Below are 22446 nucleotides of genomic sequence, written 5' to 3' on the forward strand. Positions count from 1 at the left end.
CGCAACCTGGGCCACGTAGCTACAAAACATTCGAGAGAGGAATGGGTGTTCTAAACTTGTAGCTAACAGAAATGTGCAAGACGTTATTTACAATAATAGAATATCTAACACGATTAGAAATGAAAATTGTCAGCATCATTATTAAACGTTTTGAGAAATACAGAATACATAATACTGCTGAAGTTGTAAAACTCATAAATGTTTTAGGTTGCACCCATTTATGCCAGCTCGTATAATAGCTCTGGATTGAAATTCTTAACAGAAGCTGCAATATGAATCAGTGAAAAAAAATAACCATTACAATGTTCAAATGAGAGCGAAATAGGTGGTACCATTTGAACAAAGCTATTCACCTAGTGCCATATTCATAGTTTGTAAGGGTGTTAGTTTTATCTATAAACAGGCTCAGAGAGCGTCACTACACATGGGAAAAGCATGAAGGGCAGAGAAAACAGCAAAACTAGGAAAGGAATATTTGATGTATTGGTAATTTTGCCATCGTTCTGTATCTGTATATGCGACTAAAATTGTGTAGTTATTTTGGACTCCAATAACATTAGCTTTTTAAGAGGTCTGCAAGGTGCTGTCTTGCCTTTTCGTTTCTTTAATGTTGCGCATAAAGCTTCGATGCGCAACATCTGAGCATCTTTATAGCCATAAAATTAGGAGACGTCTGCTTCTGGGAAACAGAGCCATGGCTATCCTTGACCGCCTAGTAAAGAGCAGAGAGATTAGACTGCCAACCAAGATTCGTATAATTCGTGCTATGGTCTTTCCAGTTGTGATGTATCGATGCGAGACTTGAACTGTGAAGAAGACTGACCACCGAATAATTGACGAGTTTGAATTGTGGTGCTGGCAGAGACTCTTGAGAGCTTCTTGGACTGCCAGAAGTTCAAATCAGTCGATATTGTCGACCGTAAACCCTGACTGCTCTTTGGAGGGTTCAATCCTTAAGTTAAAGCTCAGCTACTTTGGTCATTTGATGAGAAGAGAGGAGTCGCTGGAGAAAGATTTCATTTTGGGAAAGGTTGAGGGTCACCGGAGAAGGCCTAGGCAGCGAACGCGGTGGTGAGATGGCATCCTCGAGCGCTGCAGATGAAGTTATGTGATGTTAGGAAGATGGTGAGAGACCGGAAAGCGTGGCGTGATATGTTCCATATAGTCACGAAGCGTCGGACACAACTCAACGACTGAACTGAATTGAACTTATCAAGCTTCGAAATCTTCATCAGTGCTGCGACGGAGGAAAATTACGAGACTCAAAACAAGCGCTACTATCCACCAATATTTATTTAGGTAATATACTCATCCGCTGCCTACCATCAACAAAACACAAAAGAACAATTCGTTCTCAAAATTCTACAGGAATGTATAGTCACTGAAGCTATGCTTACGCACATGTTGCAGTTTTATGAATGTGATCGCCTTCGCGCAATGTTCTTGTGAATTGATCTTTATGTCTGAACATACGCTTTACCCTGTTTAGCAGCGCATGCATTTTTATTTGACATCTGGATTTTGTATCTGGATGCCTAACTTTTTGTTTCCTCATTTTTGTTGGGGTTTGGGCTCCTGGTAATCATTTGCGAGTAGATTTCCTCCGTAGTTTTTAAATAAGATTCAGTTTTTGTGCCCTTGTCTTTCCTTCTCTTTCCTGTCTCCTGTCACAGCACAGGTAAAGTTTTCGAACGTGTACCAACTCGCTCAAATGTCTTTGCTACATCATGTACCAGCTAACTTATTCACCTTTCTCATTTTAATAAAAAAGCTACTGTATTTTCTTTTAGGACACTGTAACTCAACCCGCTTGCTTCTGTGACATCACTATTGAAAATGGTATCGTGAAGTCTGCTCTGCGAGGAAGGAACATACCAAATATTGACTTTTCTACATTCATGAGGGACGCATGGCTGCAGCATGGAGACAAGCTCGCCCTGGTGAGTTCACAGCTTAGCTGTCTGACGTTGTGTGACTTCATAAACGCTCCTGACAAAGCGGCGCTTCTGGCAATGCCAACATACTAATGATTTCTAAGTAACGTTTTACGTGGTTGGAGCGAACCGTTTTTTCTTAATGTTGGAAAACAAACAACCTCATGCGTAGGAGAAATTTACTGAAGATTATACCGTCTTCAGTAGTGAACATTGTATTATCAGAACTTTCCAGTGTAGAAAATCAATCAACACGAAATAAGGGAAACGAGAAATTTATTACTATGTGATTGCTGATCCTTGGAAACTTAATAGGAACACCTCAATGTCACTCTTTTCATTTCTTTGCTTCAAACCATGCTTTTCATCCTCGCATACGTATACAGGCACTATTGTCTGTGTTCTGTAAAAAACATCTGAATAGCACTTAAAACCCGTGTCTAGAGCGGTTGTCGTTCCATCTTATCGTCCCATTGTGTTGAAAAAGCGAAGGTGAAAAGAGCCTTCGTCATAAGGTTGACTACGTGCCGCAGCTAGGACCATTGTGTAATAACTTTTCCGTTAGGTGTTTTTGTGTTGAATGTTTTCATGATCGAATATACTTTTACGTGTTCAACATAACACCATGTGCCCTGCTCACAAAATATTCCTTTGCCGAAAATATACTTCATAAGAACAAGGATCCCTTCATTGGCGTAATTTTGATCCGGATATTCTGTTCTTCACCCTCCGTATACGGTTTGGTCTCTGGCTCCAAGGTGAAAGTTTGTTCATAATTGTCGTCTCAAGCAAAAATTGAATTAATTCACAATATGTAATATGCACACAGTCCGAACGTTAGAAATTTTTACTATATGTGAGGTAATAATACGATCTTCAGAATATACGAAAACCCACTTTCCACAACATTTATTGATTCCGGGACTGTAGCTGACTCAGTCAAAACGTGAGCAGTCATAATGGAAATGCGCAAAATAGTATAGATAAGCAGTGAGTGAAACAACTGGAAGATATCTGTAACAACTGTACAGCAATAATTGTCCAACCGTAGAACTAAAATCACAATAAAGAATGTTGATAGGCGCGGAGAAAAGAAACACTCCAGGGACACTCAATGCTTGCATACAAGTATCGAGAGATCGTGATCTAAAAAATCATGGGTGGGCAGAACTGAAGGATGCCTCAAATTAGCCATTTTCTGACTTCAAAACTTTGCTGGGAAACCTAAAGGGTAAATTGCAATGCACAACCAATTGAGACAGAGAGGAAAATAGAAACTTGAGCAGTGGCTCTACCAAGTAATATAGAGAACTAACTTATTGTTCACAGACAATATAGGTAACGCAAGGAAATAATGCTACTGGATGGTGAGGTTTTGCATATTGTAAAGCGTTCTTTGATTAGTCCAGATATTTACAAGACATCGGATAAACGCGAGCGAAATACCAAGGATAAAAAGACCGGAATATAAAAAGTATAATCTCTTATCCAGCAGCCATAGTCAACAAGGAAATCGCAAGTTTTTTAATGCTCTAACCGTGAAAGATTAATGAAACCATGGAGATACTTCGGTACAGTGTCTACCGCTATCTCGCGCGAAACGCAGTCATCCTACTGCTATTTTGCTTCGAGGTTGATCGGAAAGCGTATGACAAAAGAAACTATAGCATGGAGAGAATTGAGCGTAGTATAAATAACAGTGGGAATTTGAAAATGCTGAAGACGAAATAATGCATAAAAGAAACCAGATGTAGGCGCTAGAGACAAGCCGTCAATGGTTTTTACCAATATGCACAGCGCAGATAAGTAGCTGAATAATTCTGTGCATATCTGTACAGTAACCAAAGTAACCAGGACAATATATCGGAACACGAGTACGCAGAGCCATAAAACATTCAGGAGGTAGCATATTATGTAGTAAATAAAGCATTAGCAGCTATGAAAAGGAGAAAGCTGCTGGAAAGCAGTAGGGAACTACCCATTTGTTGAAAGACTGTTGAGAGATTGGGCGAGAAAAACTGGCTAACGCATACACACCATGCCTCATTGACTCAAGAGCAGCATAATTATGCAATAACACTAATATTTTCTTAACGCATCAGAAAAGGATTGTCAATGATTTAAAAAACTGCACACAAATGAAGTAACTCAAGTAAAATGACATTCTATTGGAAAATAAGAAAAATGGGCACGGGTAAGACCTGTAATACGAATTGAGGATACCTGATGGACGCGAAGGGTAACAAAATGGATTGCAAGAGGATGCAAGCTGAGCAGGAGGCGGCAGAAAATTAGTTGATCGGTCGAGGTCTAAAGATTCTCAGGGGTCCTGTGTATGAGCTAGCACAGGACCATGTTATTTCGATGGTATGGGAGAAACCTTTCTCCTGCTGTGGTTATAGTCCGGCTGATGATGGTAATGATTATATTTGGAGGAGTTCAGAAGTATTAGGCTCGTAGTAGCAGAGAAACAGCAGAGAGATCGGAAACCGAAAAAAGAAAAGCTAGATAAGATAATGCGATGCATTGCCTAGTGGTTTCACAGGGTGTTTTTGCAATTTTTGTTTTGGAAACGTAACAGGAAAAAAAACAGGACTTAAGAAGGCAGAGAAACGATATGAGCGCTTCTAACGGCTGAATGTTTTCTGGAAGGTTTAACAGAATATACACTGAAGAAAAACTATCACGGGACACATAAAATAATAGAAAACCAGATCAAGGGACAAATGGCCTTGTTTAAAGCAAGTCTGAAAAGATACGTAGAACATTAACGGCATCTTAACGCCTGATTCTAGATACGTATTGTAATTTTGCTAGTTGATGGATGCGTCATTGAGTCACTTCCTCCCTCCTTTCAAGATATAAATTTCCCCCATAATTTCAATTCTTCGCTGAGTACGTGCTTTGCCAAGTCGATCAGTCTTATCGAAAATGGGGCGGAAGAAAGTATATTTCCTGCAATGTTTTGACAAATATTGTAGTGCCGTAAAACTTAAAAAATTCTGTAGTTCAAATAGGCGGACAGTTAAAGAAAAAACGGTCTGTCCAATATAGCATTTAGCACAAGACATAGAGAATTTTTCAGTGATTCATTCACCCCAACCACGGCCGGTCTCGAGGGAGAGCGCGTTTCTCTTTTCTTACGGCCTCTCCAATGGGGTCTGTTTCCACCGCCCGCCGCGCCTCAGTGGGATCGCCACCGCCCCACTGCTGCTCCTCCGCTACAGCCGTTCACGCGCAAGGGAAACGCGCGCTCGCTCTTCGTGGTACGCAACAGTACACCATCAGCGCGTCGAAGAGTCGGCGGTGAGAAGTCCACACCGCCACACAACACGCAATCAGAGCAAGCTTGGAACGGGTCGAAATCATCACCAAAACTCACGCCACAAAGCACAACGCTGGCTGCAGCGGCATAGTGCGATGAGTGCACGCGGCGTGTGCACCAAGTCCAAGGGAGCAAAACGCGAGTCTCGAGAAAAAGCCTGCAAAGCACGGGCTGCCGATAGCTTTGCGCTCAGGCGAATGGAAGGAAATGGAAGTTAGGTTGGCGCGCTTTAGCGCACGCGTTCATGACTTTAAAGCAGCGTCCCAGATGGTTCCTGTGAGTGCTTTCTTGATGGCACCCGCGTCCATCTGTGTGCACGGGCAAGAAGCGGGGGAAAAAAAGAAAAAAAGAAACGACCCAATCTGTCTACCACGTGTGCGGTACGCTTTCTGGACGTCGCTGCCCGTGCCCTCCTCAGGTGCCCCAGGGCACGGGTGGCCGGCACGACCCTGTAACAATCGTGTAGCGGCCTACCCGGCGCCACTCAAGTGGGTGTGTTTAAAAAAAAAAGAAAAGAGACAGACATCAATATTCCGCAAGACCGTGTACATATAGGTCAGAACGGAAATTTTTATTCGTGGTTCGTTATTACGGACAACTCGTTTTAAGGACAAATTTGCTCGGTAACAAAACTGTCCATATTAATGAGGCACGACTGTAATTAATTTTTCTTTTTTCTCCTCCATTTCGGCCCAGCTATCGCTCAAATATTACAGTAGTGTTCAATTTAAGTTTTGGTCAAATGTTATTTCGGTGTTCCTAATGTTCTTTTTTTTAACGTCCGATAGAGCTATAAATAAACGTTAGCATAACCTTTCTATAAACATTTTAACAACATATATCTAATATATATGCGGCATTATACTAGCGTTCTTGAAAATGATAAAACAACCCTGCACGAGCATGTAGCCTACCATTTTTGACGGTACACAACTACGCAATACAGCGCGACATACAACTCCTGTAGTCACCTCTGAATAAATAGCACAGAGAAAAGTTTTTAAATCCATTATTGAGGAGTGTCCCTTGAGTAATATTGGCGAATGTGTGATAAGCAAACATTCTACCAAAATAATGGGGCAGCGATTGCTCTCTAAGGCAGGCATTACTGTACAGATAGTTACAAGGAACTATTAGTTGAAAAACGTACTAGAAAAAGAAAGAAAATATTGCTAGGAATTAGTGCTTGAAATAGATTTCCTGTTTTTTTTTCATGAAATAATCATGATATCATGTAAACATTTCATTAAACCAACGTTTATTTGCAAAATTAAAATAACGTTTATAATACAAAATAAAATATTTGCTGGTCTATAAATTATAGCAAAATTGATAACAAAACTTAAAAGCGTTTACTCTGACTTTATACTAATACTTTATGTCATGTAAGCATTATGCAACTTACATTACATTTTTATAAAATTATTTTCATCATCGGCGTTACCTCGATGGTTTCTCACCTAGCGCTGAAAGACTGTTTTGCTATTGTTGCTGTTATGTTTGCCTTGAAGAAGCTTCTTCGTTTACAGGCTTGGGAAAAAATTCAGATTAAAATGAACAAAAGTAGATACCATGCCGCAATACATGTCATATGCTTGTCGAACGTTTGCTGAGCGACAGTATTTTTTTTATTATAACGACTCCATTCACGTGTATAGCACGTTGACAGGATGCTGCTGCCGCATCTACCTTCTGTAATCTTTCATTTAGGGGCTGCACTCACCACGAAACCCGCGGGCGACAGCTCGAAACCAGGCAAAAGCCACCCGCCGCCACTGAAGCAGATGCGGAGCGAACAGTGAGCAGGTCGCGACCCTTGTGGCGGCGGAGAGCGTGACTCAAGGAGAAAAATTTCCATTGTTCACGCGGCGACTGAGAAGGCCGTAAGAAAGAGCGCGCGCTCTCTCCCTCGAGACCGGCCGTGGCCCAACATCACTAAAAAATGTGTCGAAACATTACAGAGAATGTAAATGCTGCCCCCTATTCGATAATTACGTTTTACTTAGCAAAGCACATAATCAGCGAACAAATTAAATTATTGAGGCAATGTATATTTTCAAACGGAAGGAGAAGTGCGTCAGGTGCGTATTCTCTAACTAGACATAGCGTTTATGTACCTTAGCAGTGCTTCACTTGCTTTGTTTTTCAGACTCGCTTTTATCCGAGAACATTTGTAACTTCTTCGTGTTAATATCCCCTCGTTTCTACAGCCGATAGTAGCTTACCCCTTCAAATTCAAAATCAGTGATAAAAAGCGCTTGGGTCGCGTCTCTGCCTTCTCTCCTCTAAAAATAAAAAATGCTCCAGCACGCACAATTTAGCACCATTGTTTCAGAGGGTAAGGGGATAGTAGTAGAATATGCAGGCTGAAGGTGGCAGTACAATAAAATTGCACAGGCAGCTTTGTCAAGCATTGCTATACTTTTCTCTTATGCCTGCGGCGAAGCGTGAAGCCCTCCTACCAGAAGACATCTGAGCCATGGCGAGAGTGAGCAACAAAGCGTCCTCTGAAGCTTGCTCTCCACTACCGCTAGAGTAACGGCTACTTCGTCTGCTGCTGTTACCATGAAGTATCGCACAGACGCGTTAGTCACTTCGCGTAAAGACGAATTGATCACCGTGGTAACAGGAGGTAAAGTGCTTTATCTCTCCCAGTCGTTATGGACACATGTGAACCACACCGTAAATGAAGGGAGGAATAAGAGAGTGAAAAGTCAAAGAGAGAAAGGGGTACCGTGGAGGGCTCCAGAGTAACTTCTACCTCTTGGATATTATACTATGCACTGACATCAAACAGAACACGGATGCCTGTTTGAGGAATCATAGATGCACACATGGTAGACCAGGTGGTGGGCTCCATGTAATGAATGGTCACCTGGAAGCTATGAAAATATTTTCGATGCTATAGATATGATCAGGTAACTTGGCCACCATCTTGAATATAACTACGAAGAAACAGAGGAGAAGCCGGCAAGGGCAAGTCTAAGTAGTAAAAGTTGCGACCTTAAAAACGCATTCCGCCACTAAGATAGGCATCTGCAACCTTCGACTTTCCCGTCAGGTGTTAGGTGAACTGAGCAACGGTGACAGTTGTTTAATATGCTCTATTGATGGGTGAATACGTTCCATGTAACATAGTTTCGATGGTTTTGAATAGCGCCACACTCCTCCATACCGGTGGTGCTCAAATGTTCTGCAATACCGTGATTGTCACTTTGAACGTTATTAAAATGGAAGAATTAGAACTATGCAATAACTCCTTTACACGGCTGGGATGTATAGGGGTCGCCTTCCGAAGATTAAGACGCATGGTTCGGCCCGACGGAGAAACATTTTTGGGCAGTCTTTATATTGAAAGGAGAGAGATGATATATTTACAAAATATATGCATGCAAAAACTGAAGTCACACTGGTGGCGTCATAAATCTGCATTCGTCCCAGTAAATGCAGTAAATGAGTACGTAACGTGCACAAAACGTATATCACACAGAGACCACTTCTTAAATCACGCACAGAAAAGCTTATGTACAGAGCACGGAGTCGCCAGTTGTGCTCGGCTGGACAGAAGAGATCAACGGGGTTTGGTAGCCATTTTTTATAGCAACGGTCACTTCACATCATCCACCCCAACATTAAGCATCCATAAGGCCCTTTCAATAAGCAGCCCCAGCCTCGGTGGTTTGTCAATAATCTCGAACCAAGATCCTTAATTGTTTGGAAATAAAAGTGCACCGTCCACGTTGCACACTGTCTCCACCCAGGGCTCTCAACCTCTCCCAACTGGCGCTCGTCCTTCTTTCTCTATCCACCGGTCTTCTAGAGAAGCCCGGCCATGCCGTTTCTCTCTGCCCTAAACAAGCGCCGCACGGGGTTTATGGGACGAGAACGCCATCCAGCTTGCCACAGGAAGCCACTGTGACATTTCAGTCAGTGGCCACTAGCAGACGGGTGTGTCCTCGTCGCTTCTGCAAGCATCGGCACAGGCGCCGAGAAAGGGGTTGGCAAGGCTGGATCGCGCTTGCCATTAAGGGAAAAGAGCATCTTTACTGCATCAGAAGCGCAGCGGGAGTACATCGAGCAAGATCTCCTGGGAATCGGTTTGCGACGTGCTTCCAATTTTTCGGGAAGGGAACGCAGTTGAGACGTCTTCCTGACCCCGTGCTTCAAACAATTCCGGTATCAGCAGCTTTCTTTCGTTAGCCGCGCCCTTGGTTGACCGCCCAAAAGCCGTACTGCAAAGCGTTTCTGACCAACGGATCCTATCGGGCAGAGGGAAGCGCAGTTATTGTCGTCTCTTCAAAACGCCGGTTAGATGAGAAAAAAATGAATATGCGCCTGCATTCCAAAGCGACTCGAGATGCAGCCAGAAACGAAGAAAAGGAGTGAAAAAATAAATCAAAACGCTGTAGTCCTGGCTCTGACGAGCAGGGTCCGACCACCCTGTCGACGCAGCGCGGGCTACGTCTGGAAGCCGAATAAACAAAACGAATGGCACCGTTGATTACGGCTGCTCACGTCCCCTTAAAAGGGTGATAAGCTTGAAGTCCGCTCATTCTAGTCTAGTATAACAAAGTTCTAACAACATCGAAGAGAACGGGAAAAGAATGACATGCCGAATATAGATGTAACGAAAACTACTCTCTCGACACAAGGTGGGACAAAAACAAATTCAACAGAACGTTGAATCCAAATTTGGACAGAATGAGCGAGCCTCGTCCATGCTAGTGGAGAGCATATAAGAGCGAGCTTAAACTGCTTAAACACAGAGTTCACGCACATTGCGAAATTCACGTCTGTTATGCAAATGTCTTCACACTATTATTTGGTGCCGCCAAAGAGTCTCGTGTACGCCACCCGCTGGATGAGCAGCAGCCTTCATGCCTGTTTAGGCCAGCTTTGGTATGGCGAACAATCTGCTCCATAATTGGATCGTCAGGCTCTCTCTGGCCCAGTACTTTTAGTAAGGTTTGTACGGTGGCTTGCCTGACGGTCCTAGCCCGTGGCGTTGTCGGCACTGAAGAAACGGGTTTGGTAGGCACTTGCCAAGGAAAGGTCCCCCCTCGAGTTCTAGCATGCTGCTCGCCGTCCGCTGTATCGTGCTCTAGTGGCCGTTAGCAGCTGCAGTACACCAAATCGACTCTCACAACCCAGGCACCAGAGGTCTTCGCACTGACTGTTGATGGAACAGGGTTTGCCAAAACTGGCATGTCGTCCCGCCTTATACCGCTCCGGCTTCGACTTTCTGGGGCTCTTTATTGCTGTCATGCCCGCGCGAATTTTGAGAGATTAGCGGACTAGCTTTCTTGACCGCAAATAATAAACATACCAGAATCCACTAGCTGGCGCCCTCCGTCTCTGATGAAACGCGCGCCTTCTCTGAAAGCTTCTCTTCGACGCCTGTCGCGCTTAGTTCGGCACACGGCGTGCCTCCGGTTTCCATCAGCTGATTTTACAGCTTATATTGTTACGTGGTGACAAGCAAACAGACGGAACAACAGGGTGACAGGATGAACGATGATTTAATTTCTGGTCTAGCGCAAGGGGTGCAGCGGTGGCTTAGCGGTAGAACATCCGCCTCGCATGCAAGAGGACCGCGGCTCAAATCCCAGTGCCACGCAATTCCCCACCGGAAAAAAAATCCACGTGTCGATGTAATTGCATAAACAGGTTTGGGGTGCTACCTGATGCCGGTGAACACCTCCGACAACACACTCCCTCACCAGAAGAGAATTTGGCCACCCTGGTGTTGTAGTTGGCCGCAATCTCTCATGATAAGCTCCATAAATCTCCGGCCCTCAGTCACCAGCGGCTGCAGACCAAGTGACAACGGCGGCGGTCAGACCTCTGACGCAGCAGGAGGTGCTAAGAATTCCTGGCTCCGCTGGACAGGCCGCCATTGGAAACTGACCCTGGCAACGTTTACCGTTAGAACCATTGCTAATGAAGCTAGTTTACCAGTGCTGTTCGAGGAACTAGAGGGTATAAAATGGGATGTCATACGGTTTATTGAGGCTAAGAGGCCGAATGAGGCATATACTGTACTGAAGGAGGGACATGTACTATTTTATCGAGGTTTACCAGAGAGGCGACAACTAGGAGTCAGATTCCTTGTCAATAAGTATATAGCGAGTAATATAGATTAATTCTATAGTATTAATGAGAGGGTGGCAGGCATCGTAATTAGGCTTAATAAGCGGTATAAACTGAAGGTTGTGCAGGCCTATGCACCTACGTGTAGTTATGATGACCAGGCAGTTAAAAGCTTCCACGAAGATGTACAATCGGCAATGCGAAAACTAATGACGCAGTATACTGTACTAATGAGCGCCTTCAATGCCAAGGTAGGGAAACAGCAGGCAGGAGATCAGGCATTAGGTGACTATGGAATTGGTTGTAGGAAATGCAGTGGGAAGTTACTGGTTGAATTTGCAGAGCGCAATAACTGAAGAATCAAGCATACCTTCTTCAGCAAACGGAATATCCGGAAATGGACATGGAAAAGCTCTAACGAAGAGACTAAAAATGCAATTGACTACATACTGTATTCAACCCCCGCCATTATGTAAGATGTAAAGGTAATCGGGAATGTGCGATGCAGTGACCACAGGATGGTGAGGTCTCAAATTACCCTGATCTGAAGAAACGCAAAAGATTAGTAAGTAGGAAACCCATTAACGAATTAGCTTAGAGGGTGAGGGCAAACGAGTTCAGGATCTCGCTACAGAATAGATATTCAGCTCTAACCGAGGATGACGACATTACCCTAGAAGCAATGAACAATAATTTCAGAGATATGATTACTGAGTTCGCGGTAGAAGTAGGCGGTAGGATAGTTCGAGAGGATACCGGTAAGCTGTCTAAGGGGACGAAAGATTTCATTAGGAAGCGCCAGAGTATAAAAGCTTCCAATCCAACAGACCAGTTAGAATTGGACGAGATATCAAAGCTAATCAATAAGTGAAGGAGGTTGATATAAGGAAGTATAACATGGAGAACATTGAGCATGCTGTAAAGAACGGGGGAAGCCTTAAAGCGGTAAAGGAAATATTGGGTATAGGCAAAAACCAGATCTATGCGACAAGGGACAAGGCGGGCAACGTTATCACGAATATGGACAAGATAGTCGAAGTAGAAGAGGTGTTCTATACAGACCTCTACATTAGCTAATGTAGTCAGGACCGTAATGAGATTGGCGGTGGAAAAACAGTCAGACGTTCCACCTGCGACGAAGGACGAGGTCAAGGAAGCATTAGGAACTATGAAAAAGGGGAAATCAGCTGGAGAGGATAACATAACTACAGATTTGCTGAAGGACGGAGGGATATTATGCTAGAAAGATTGGCCACATTGTATACGCAGTGCCTGGTGTCATCGATGGTACCGGAACCATGAAAGAATGCAAACATTATCCTCATTCAAAAGAAAGGGGACTCTGAGGACTTTAAAAGTACAGACCAATCAGCTTACTGTCTGTTACGTATAAGGTATGTACTAAGGTAAGCGCTAATAGAACCAGGACCACCTTAGACTGCAATCAAGCAAAGGATCAAACAAGATTTCGGAAACGGTATTCTACTATCGATCAATCAGGTGATAAAAAAACCATCAATCAGGTGATAAAAAAATTCTCGGAATACAACCAGCCCTTATACACAGAATTCATTATACGAAAAAGCCTTTGCCTCAGTTGAAACCTCGGCGGTGATGCAGGCATTGCGAAATCAGGGGGTAGACGAGCCGTACGTGAAAGTGGTGGAATATATATATATAGTGGATGCACAGAAACCGTAGTTCTGCATTATGAAAGTAACAAAATTCCCATAAAGAAAGGTGTTAGGCAAGGAGACACTATCTCCCCAGTACTATTCACAGCTTACTTAGAGGAAGTATTCAGAGGCATGGAATGGGAGCATTTAGGGATCAGGGTAGATGAAAAATGCCTAAGTAATCTGCGATTTGCTGATAACATTGCCTTGCTAAGCCACTCGGGGTATAAACTGCAAAAATAATAAATGATGACCTAGACATTAAAAGTAGAAAGGTAGGCTTGGAAATCGATATGCAGAATACTAAGGTAATGTTCAACAGCCTCGGGAAGGAACAGCAGTTTACATTAGGTAACGAAGTACAGGAAGTAGTAGGCGAATATGTCTACTTAGGACAGGTAGTAACCGCAGATCCGGACGATGAAGAGGAAATGAAAAGAAGAATAAGATTTGGATGGAGCGCATTTTTCAAGCACTCGCAGATTATGACTATCAGCTACCGGTATCGCTCAAGAGGAAAGTATAAAACAGTTGCATTTTACCGATGCTCACCTATGGGGCTGAAGTATGGAGGCTAACGAAGAGAGTTCTACTTAAGTTGAGGATAACCGAGAGGGCTATGGAGCGAAAAATGATAGGGGTAACATTAAGATATAGAAAGCGTGCAGAGTGGGTCAGAGAAATAACTCAAGTTAATGGCATTCTAGTGCAAATAAGAAGAAATGGGTATGGGCAGGACATGTAGTGCGAAGAGAGGATAACCGCTGGTCGCTTAGGGTAACAAACTGGATTCCAAGGGAAGAAAAGCGTAGCAGGGGGCGGCAGAAAGTTAGGTGGGCGGATGAGGTTAAGAACTTCAGTTCAGTCGTTCAGTCGTCTTCGACACTTCGTGGCCCTATGGACCATGTCACGCCACGCTTTCCGGTCTCTCACTATCTTCCTAATATCACATAACTTCATCTTCAGTGCCTCGAGGATGCCATCTAACCACCACGTTCACTGCCTACCCCTTCTCCAGTGAACTTCAACCTTTCCCAACATCAAATCTTTCTCCAGCGACTCCTCTCTTCTCATCAGATGACCAAAGTAGCTGAGCTTTAACTTTAGAATTTGACCCTCCAATGAGCAGTCAGGGTTTATGGTCGAGAATATCGACTGATTTGATCTTCTGGCAGTCCAAGGAACTCTCAAGAGTCTTCACCAGCAGCCCAATTCAAACGCGTTAATTCTTCGGCGGGCAGCCTTTTTCACAGTCCAACTCTCTCATCAATACATCATAACTGGAAAGACCACAGCACGAGTTATACGGGTCTTGGTTGGCCGACAAATGTCTCTACTCTTTACTAGGCGGTCAAGGCTAACCGTTGCTCTCTTTCCTAAAAGCAGGCGTCTTCTAATTTCATTGCTGCAGTATCCTTCCGAGGTAATCTTGTAGCACAAGAAGAGAAAATCTGTCACAGTTTCCACTTCTTGTCCCTTGATGCTCCAGTACTTGATAGGGCAAGACGCCAAGATCTTAGTCTTTTTAATGTTCAGTTTAAGCCCAAACTTCTCACTCTCTTCTTGCACGCGCATCAGAAGTCTCTTGAGTTTCACTTCACTTTCTGCCATTAATGTGGTATCATTCGCATATCTAAGGTTGTTGATACGTTTTCCAGCAATCTTCACTCCAGCTGAAGACTCGTCCAGACCGGCCTTCCTCATGATGCACTCTGCATATAGTTTAAATAGGCAGGGCGACGGTATGCAGCCTTGCCTCACTCCTTTCTCAATCGGAAACCAATCAGTAAAACCATGCCCAGTTCTTACTGTGGCTCATTGCCCTTCATACAGGTTCTTGAGGAGACCGATGAGGTGAATTGGAACTCCCATCTCTTGGAGAGCTTGCCATATTCTGCTGTGATCTACGCAGTCAAACGCTTTTGCATAATCAATAAAGCAGGAGTAGATGGGTTTCTGGTAGCCAAATTGCCAACCTTCGCTGGATGATCCAGCGAAGGTTGGCAATTTGGTCTCTAGTTTCTCTGCTCTTGCGAAACCCAGCTTGCACGTCCGGAAGCTCCCGATCCACATACTGCTGCAGCCTACTTTGGAGGATGTAAACTGACCTCCTCCAATCCTGTGCCCACTGCATGGTTGTCCAAATCATCATATATAATGTATGCAGAATGTTAACAGCGTCATGGTTTTAGTTCTGAAGTAACTCAGCTGGAATGTCATCAATTCCGCTAGCTCTGTTCTTAGCAAGGGTGGCTAAGGCCCATTCAACTTCACTCTTCAGAATGCCCGGCTCGAGATCAGTAATCATAACCGTCTTATGTTGGGTTTGCACATTCGGGTCCTTCTTGTACAGTTCTGTGTATTCCTGCCACCTCTTCTTTATCTCTGAGGCTTCAGTGAGGTCCTTGCCTCATTTGTCCTTTATCACGCCCAGCTTAGCACAGAAGCTTCCTTTGATATCTTTGACTGTCTTATACAGAGCTCTTGTGTTCCTTAATTGGCTGTTATCCTCAACTGCGTGACACTGTATGTTCAGGAAGGAATCCTTATCTCTCCTTGCTATTTTCTGAAAATCCGCATTGAGAACCTTGTATCTTTCTCTTTCTCCCATAACTTTTGCCATCCTCCTTTCCTCAGCTATTTTCAAAGCCTCTTCAGATAACAAGTTTGCTTTCTAGCATTTATTTTGCTTTGGAACTACCTTAGTAGCTAACTTCTTGTATTATATCACGAAGATCAGTCCACATCTCTTCGGGCTCTGTCTTCTGGATCTAATTCTTGAAATCGATTCCTCACTTCCACAGCATATTCCAATGGTATTTGCTCCAGATCATACCTTTAAGGCTTTCTAGTTTTCTTCGTTTTCCTCAATCGAAGCGTAATTTTGGCAACAAGGAGCTGATGATCGGTGCCACAATCGGCCCCAGGCCTTGTTCTTACGCCTTGTATAGCGCTTCTCCATCTCTGCAGCTAACACAGAACCGGGTTAATTAGAGAATATGGGAAAGGCCTCTGCCCTGCAGTGGGTATAATCAGGCTGATGATGATGATGATTGATGTCATGCCCGCGCGACTTTTGAGAGGCTTGCCTATGTACTCCTAACCTCTACTCTGATCTAGATTAGTGGACTAGCTTTCTTGACCGCGAATAATAAACATACGAGAATACATTAGCTGGCGTCATCCGTCCCTGAAGAAACGCGCGCCTTGTCTCAAAACTCATCTTCGACGCCTGTTGCTCTTAGTTCGGCACACGGGGTGCCTCCGGTTTCCATTAGCTGATTTTACAGTTTATATTGTTATGTGGTCCAAGCAAAGAGACGGCACAACATGGTGACAGGATGAACAATGATTTAATGTCTTGTCTAGTGCGAGGGGTCCTCTCGCGCCACTGCCGACCTTCTTCGCAACATTTCCCGGGGCCACCGAGCGATTTTCCCGATCGTTTCGTTGAAGTCGTTGGTGCGGGATTGTGTAGACGTTCAATAAAAGATAGAAGAGAATGATGCGCTTGCCACCACGATGACGATCCGTCACCTGAGCCCATGGGACCGACGGCTTAGGTCGCCACGAGCGGCTGGGCGGGGGTTGCCTGTACATGTCCGGTTTCTTTGGGTCCTTCAGGTCTTTCGGATCCTTTGTCTCGGATTTGGTCTGTTTGCATTGTCTTCAGAGCCGGGCTGGAGTCTGGGGCTGGGTGGTGGTAGTTGGGCGGGTCTGGGCAATACGGGCTGGGGCGAAGCTGCTCGGCTATGTCCCAGAGCTATCGGTCGATAATCCGGCTTACAGATAGCGTCGATGATCCAAGGCGAGGATGGGGATTACATACCTCGCACCTCCACCAAAATGTAACTTTGTGACAAGCAAAGAGACGGCACTAGATGGTGACAAGATGAACGGTGATTTACTGTATGGCCTAGCGCGAGGGCTCCTATCGCGCCACTGCCGATCTTCTTCGCAAAAATATACAAGCAACAACTGAGGCCACACTTGATGCGTCACACAAAGCTGCCACGGCCATAGCAAAAAATGCGCCCATGCAAAAAGCCTGTCTCAAGCAGAGAACACTACTTAATTCACACTGAGGAATACATACGCACCGAGAACGGAGTCACCAGTTGCGCTCGGCTGGACAGAACTCATCGATCGGATCTGATGGCCATTTCTTCATGTCAAAAGTAAATAAGAATATGAGGGTGGTCGCTTCACATGATCCGCCCCAACCTTAAACAGGAAATCAGACCTTTTTATTAAGAAGCCCGGCCCCGGTGCGTTGACAATAACCTCGAATTGGGTCCCTAATTGTTTACACAAAAAATGCAGCATACAAATTCAACGCTCACTCCACGCGAGGATGTCCACCTTCCCCAATCGGCGCCCGTCCTCGTCTCTCTTTCCCATGGTCTTCCTTATGAATCCGGCCCTACCATCGCCCTCTGCCCCAAAGATGCGCTGCAATGGGTTTGTGGGACGAGGACGCCATCCTGTTAGCCACAGAGGGTCACTATTCAATTCAGTCAGTGGCCACTAGCGGAGCCCCGCCGGGATGGTGCAGTGGTAAGACGCCCGACTACTGTGCTGGAGTTAAATAAGTTAAATTGGTTCACAGGAAGGGAAAGGCGCAGTAACTGTCACACTTGCTCTGTGGACACCCGAACCGCGCCGTAAGGGAAGGGAGGAAGGTGGGAATGAAAGTGGAAAGAGAGAAAGAGGAGCAGTAGTGGAGGGCTACGGAGTAATTTCGACCACCTGGGGATCTTTAACGTGCGCTGACATCGCACAGCACACGGACGCCACTTCATTTCGCCTCCATCGAAACGCATGTGCTGGAGTTCCCGGGATCGAATCCCGGCCTCGGCGGCTGCGTTTCGATGGAGGCGAAACGAAGTGGCGTCCGTGTGCTGTGCGATGTCAGCGCACGTTAAAGATCCCCAAGTGGTCGGCGGCTGCGTTTCGATGGAGGCGAAACGAAGGGCGTCCGTGTGCTGTGCGATGTCAGCGCACGTTAAAGATCCCCAAGTGGTCGAAATTACTCCGTAGCCCTCCACTATGGCTCTTCTTTCTCTCTTTACACTTTAACTCCCACTTTCATCCCTTCCTTTACGGCGCGGTTCAGGTGTCCACAGAGCAAGTGTGACAGATACTGCGGCTTTCCCTTCCTATGAACCAACCAACCAACCAACCAACTAGCGGACAGGCGCATCGCCATCGCCGCTGCCCGTATCGCGAGAGGCGCAACGTGGGGGTGGGCTGGGGAGGGGGGGAGGGGAGAGGCAAGACCGGATTGCGCTTGCCTTTAAAGGAAAAGAGCATATGGTCCCTCCGTTGGCTACGCAGCGGCAGACCATCGATCAAGATCTACAGGAAAGTGTTCATGGACGAGATACAAGTTTTTTGGGCTGACACGATGCCTTGTGTCAAACAGTTCCTTAGCAGTCGTGCTCTTTCATTAGCGGCGCGCCGCGGATGTCCGTCAAGGAAGACGTACAACTGGGTGTTTCTTAAAAAGGGGTCCTCCCGGGCCGAGGGGAACGCAGGTATTAGATACTTTTAGTATAGCGTACACAGACACACACAGAGGAATAGCGCACGCCAAAAATATCGTGACATGCGCTGCGCATGCACTATATGATACCCGAGACCAAGCTCTTTCGTACGATCGGCCAGCGTAAAGGGGAAACTTGAGTTTATCGTACTCAGCCCTCACGTACGATGGGAGATCAGCGTTGACAATATGGCGGCGTCCAGGCCGCCCACTTCAGAGTGAATTTGTCTTCGTTACTGCGTTTTTGGGCACGCTGCCGCCTATAAATGGCGCACGGGGTCTTCGCTTTGCCTCGTGTAGCATTCAGTTCAAATATTTAGTGAATAATTGTCTTTGTTTTTTATTTTGAACGCCGACAGCGCAGTCCCTAAGCCTCACAAGTAGGGTTGCTTTGTTGGCATGACAACGCCATGAAGCGGATCGCCTTAGCTTGACTGCTTACACATGTGTATCCGTAAACATATGCTTGGCAGTACGGGGATGAAAGGAGGCCGGTACTCACCATGACTACAATACTAGGTAAAAGTATTCAACATGGGAATACCAACGTTGGGAAGTACAACGAAGCTGCCGCAGCACAGAAACTGGCTAAAATCCCGATGCGACTCGGCTAGTTTTGGCTTGGGAGTAAAACAAAATCCTGAATGTGTTTTTAATTTTAAATATAGATGTCGCCACCATAGTGTGCGTTCGCGCTTTCGTACAGCCAACTAAAAGCGCCGATGCAACGCACGGAGTAGCGTCTCATAATTTGCTGGCGTTAGTTGTACGAACCGTCCGTACGCTATACTAAATGTCTCTATTGTCCCGTCATCAAAACGCCAAGGAGGTGAGAAAAAACAAATAGACGCTTGCCTTCCAAACGGACTCGGAACGCTGCCGGCAGCGGAGGAAAGGACCGTAAAAAAAGTAGTTTTCTAAACCTAATTGAATTGCGATAGCAAAGGCAGAAGTTTCTTTCGCGAGCTGCATTATTCATCTATCACGCCCTATTAGTGTAGGGCGTTTTTTATTAGCGACACTTAAGCTCATCCTTTAAGAGTATGACGCGAGTGCATAAGGTACGAACCCACATATAAACAAAAAAAGTTCGGTGCTGCTGAACGAAACATTAGATGCCGAAGCGAAAGCATTAGCTGCCGGTGACCGAACGTTCTTCGTGTACCTCTTCTTGTGGAGCGCGGCTCAAGCGGTTACTAGGCAACGGCATAGGCGGTGGCTACGGCCAGTGCTACGCGACGAGGCGAAATCTGGAGTAGTATTGCTAACGCAATAAAACAAAGTATGGCAGTCCTTGCTCTGAGGAGCAGGGTCCGACCGGCCTGGCGACGCAGCGCTAGTTAAGCGTGGAAGCGCAATAAACAAAACACTGCTGCTGTTTATCGTGGCTTTGCAACTATCTATGACAAAAAGGCTGCCAGAGTCGACGCCATTTCTGGAATAATGAGCAAAACTTAGCAAAAATGAAACTATTAAGGATATACATAAGAGGCCAGCAGCCACATAGACCAAAAATCATAAGGTAGCTTTTTGATATGCAACAATATGAAAAGTAACTTTACTAAATGTATAATTGATTAGAAGTAAGAACAAATAACGACATGACGCTTGTACGACAGTGGGATTCGAGCCCAGGAAAGCAAAGAGCGGGTCTGGCTGTTCGTTTCTGATCCTGAACAGCATTCCAGCATTATCGTTTTAAATAAAATCGTACGAAAATTGCACTTTCTCAGGACTTATGTATATAGCAGAAATGCCGAGGCAATCAAAACGGTAACGAGAAGCTCAAACGAGTAAGGTTAATAGGTCCGCAAAGGAAAAGAAGTTGCTGTAGCAAAGAAAAGACATTGGCTTGTTGGTTATAAAGAAATCGATGGTAAAAGTCCAAGCCATTAATCACTACATTTACCCTAGTTCATATTATACTACCGTCTAAAAAACCTTCCAAAAGGTATTTTCAATCTTTAAAACCTCACCATTATGTGTAATCAACATCTACTTATTGCTGCTGCGATATTCTGTATTCAGCACATCATATCCTTCACACTGAAGTCGCCGGCCAAATAAGAAAACCTGAAGAGAAAAGTCAGTTTTTGTCAATAACTTTGATGTCCAAACGCGTTGCAAGAAAACTTTTGCAGTGTTTTAAGACCGATTTGACTCTCGCTCAATCTATTTCCTGATGCCTCGTTCATACATGCGGAATTATTAATGCTGGCTTGCCACTCTGTGCAGGTGGATGACATGTCCGGTGAGAGATGCACTTTCTCCGAACTGGATCTCCAGTGCCGCAGAGTTGCGGCGAGCATGCTGCACTTGGGATTTAAGCCGGGCGATGTGGCTGCCTTCATATCTGCAAACACGCTAGACTTTGTGGTGGCGCTTTTTGGAGCAGTATTCGCTGGAGCGACGGTGGCATTCATTAAGTCAAACCTCACTGGAAGTAAGTCGCTAGCGGTTAAAATTGCAATCGATCGTACCTTCTCAAGACAACAGGGTCACATTACATTGGCCTCTGCGCAACAGGCTTTCAAAAGCATCTCATAAATACCAAAGACTACTTTTCGCCTGATTGCAAGCTGTGTTCCGGAGATTTAGTACGTCTTGAAGTTCTTAAGAATTAATGTTTCGTTTGAAAAATGTTTAAAAACATCTGGCATCCCTACTAAAAAATTCAGCATCACGTTATTACCAGATACGGTACACCTGTTTATTACAGAGGCTCACCTGCAATGAAATTGCATAGCGCTGGGATTCCGGAAGTTCCTGTTTGGTCGCTGGCATTTGCTTCTAGAAACAAAGACCACTGGCGGGAAAAGCAAACATTTAGAGTTTTAAGACAACATGACTAAATCTAAAAAAATTAACAAAAACGGCAAAAGAAACAATCGCGCCTAAAGCTGGAAATTCAACTTGGGCACTGATGCTCCATAGACATGAATTTTAAACACTGCTCCGCGTTTTTTTTCGCACGCCTTAACATACATCAATATATAAAAAAACGGGACATTGTTGACGTGGACCAAAACGTTCATAGTTGCAACAGTCATATTTTTTTATGTATAAAATTGTGCCCTTTCGCACTTTATATGTTGCCCGTGTGTAAAAGCGGTGGTCGGAATTCACCAGCTTCCTTTTCAACGCACTGAATCTTTTTCTTGGCTACCTCGAGCGGCGACCAAGGTCGCGCACTTTATATGCATTGTTTTCTTGCAGGCAAAGTCTGAAAAATGTAATTTACTAGTGATGATGCTTTTTGTCATTGTCATCAAACGCATGTAATTTTTGCTACATGCAGAGAGATCCAGTGCAATATTAGTTGTAATACTGCACGTTTTAGCTTCACGTACATCCAGTGGAGCAGCGAAGTCAATGAATGCACTTCCAACTATGTGTTTTGCATACGTAAACATTCAAAGGAGCAAGGCATGATATGCGGCTATCTGTGCATATTTGGATGGTCAGGGATGTGTTTTATTTGTTCTCGAGCATGTATTTGTCATCGGTAACGAAACGCGACGTTCGTCCACTTTCGCAATCAAGACAGCAGATCTTCAGTTGCCGCTACGAAGATGCACCGCACGATCGGACGAGCTGCAGAAAATATTGCACGCGCAAAAGCGATGATGCCTGTATTTACTTGCTAGCACACACTTCGATGGCTTCTAATATTCTATTCATTGTGAGACAACACGTACTCCACATATACAGAAATGTTGTAACGTATATGTATGGCTTAATGCTTTTTAGCGCACTACCATGCTCAGGCAGGTCATTCTATTTGAGCTTCATCGATCGGCTCAGCTTGAGTTGAGAATTAGAAAGGTTCTGTTTGTTGATCACATTCATTAATGACAGGTCCGTCCAATTTCCTGT

At 44.7% G+C, this 22446-nt stretch overlaps 1 pseudogene; it reads left to right on the forward strand.

The window, feature by feature from the left end:
* The window catches only part of LOC146188404 (luciferin 4-monooxygenase-like), a 95053-nt pseudogene that overhangs the window by 6155 nt on the left and 66452 nt on the right, over positions 1-22446 (forward strand).

Source organism: Amblyomma maculatum, chromosome 5, assembly GCF_055883805.1.
Source record: "Amblyomma maculatum isolate TAMU_Amacu chromosome 5, ASM5588380v1, whole genome shotgun sequence".
NCBI classification, from domain to species: Eukaryota; Metazoa; Arthropoda; class Arachnida; order Ixodida; family Ixodidae; genus Amblyomma; species Amblyomma maculatum.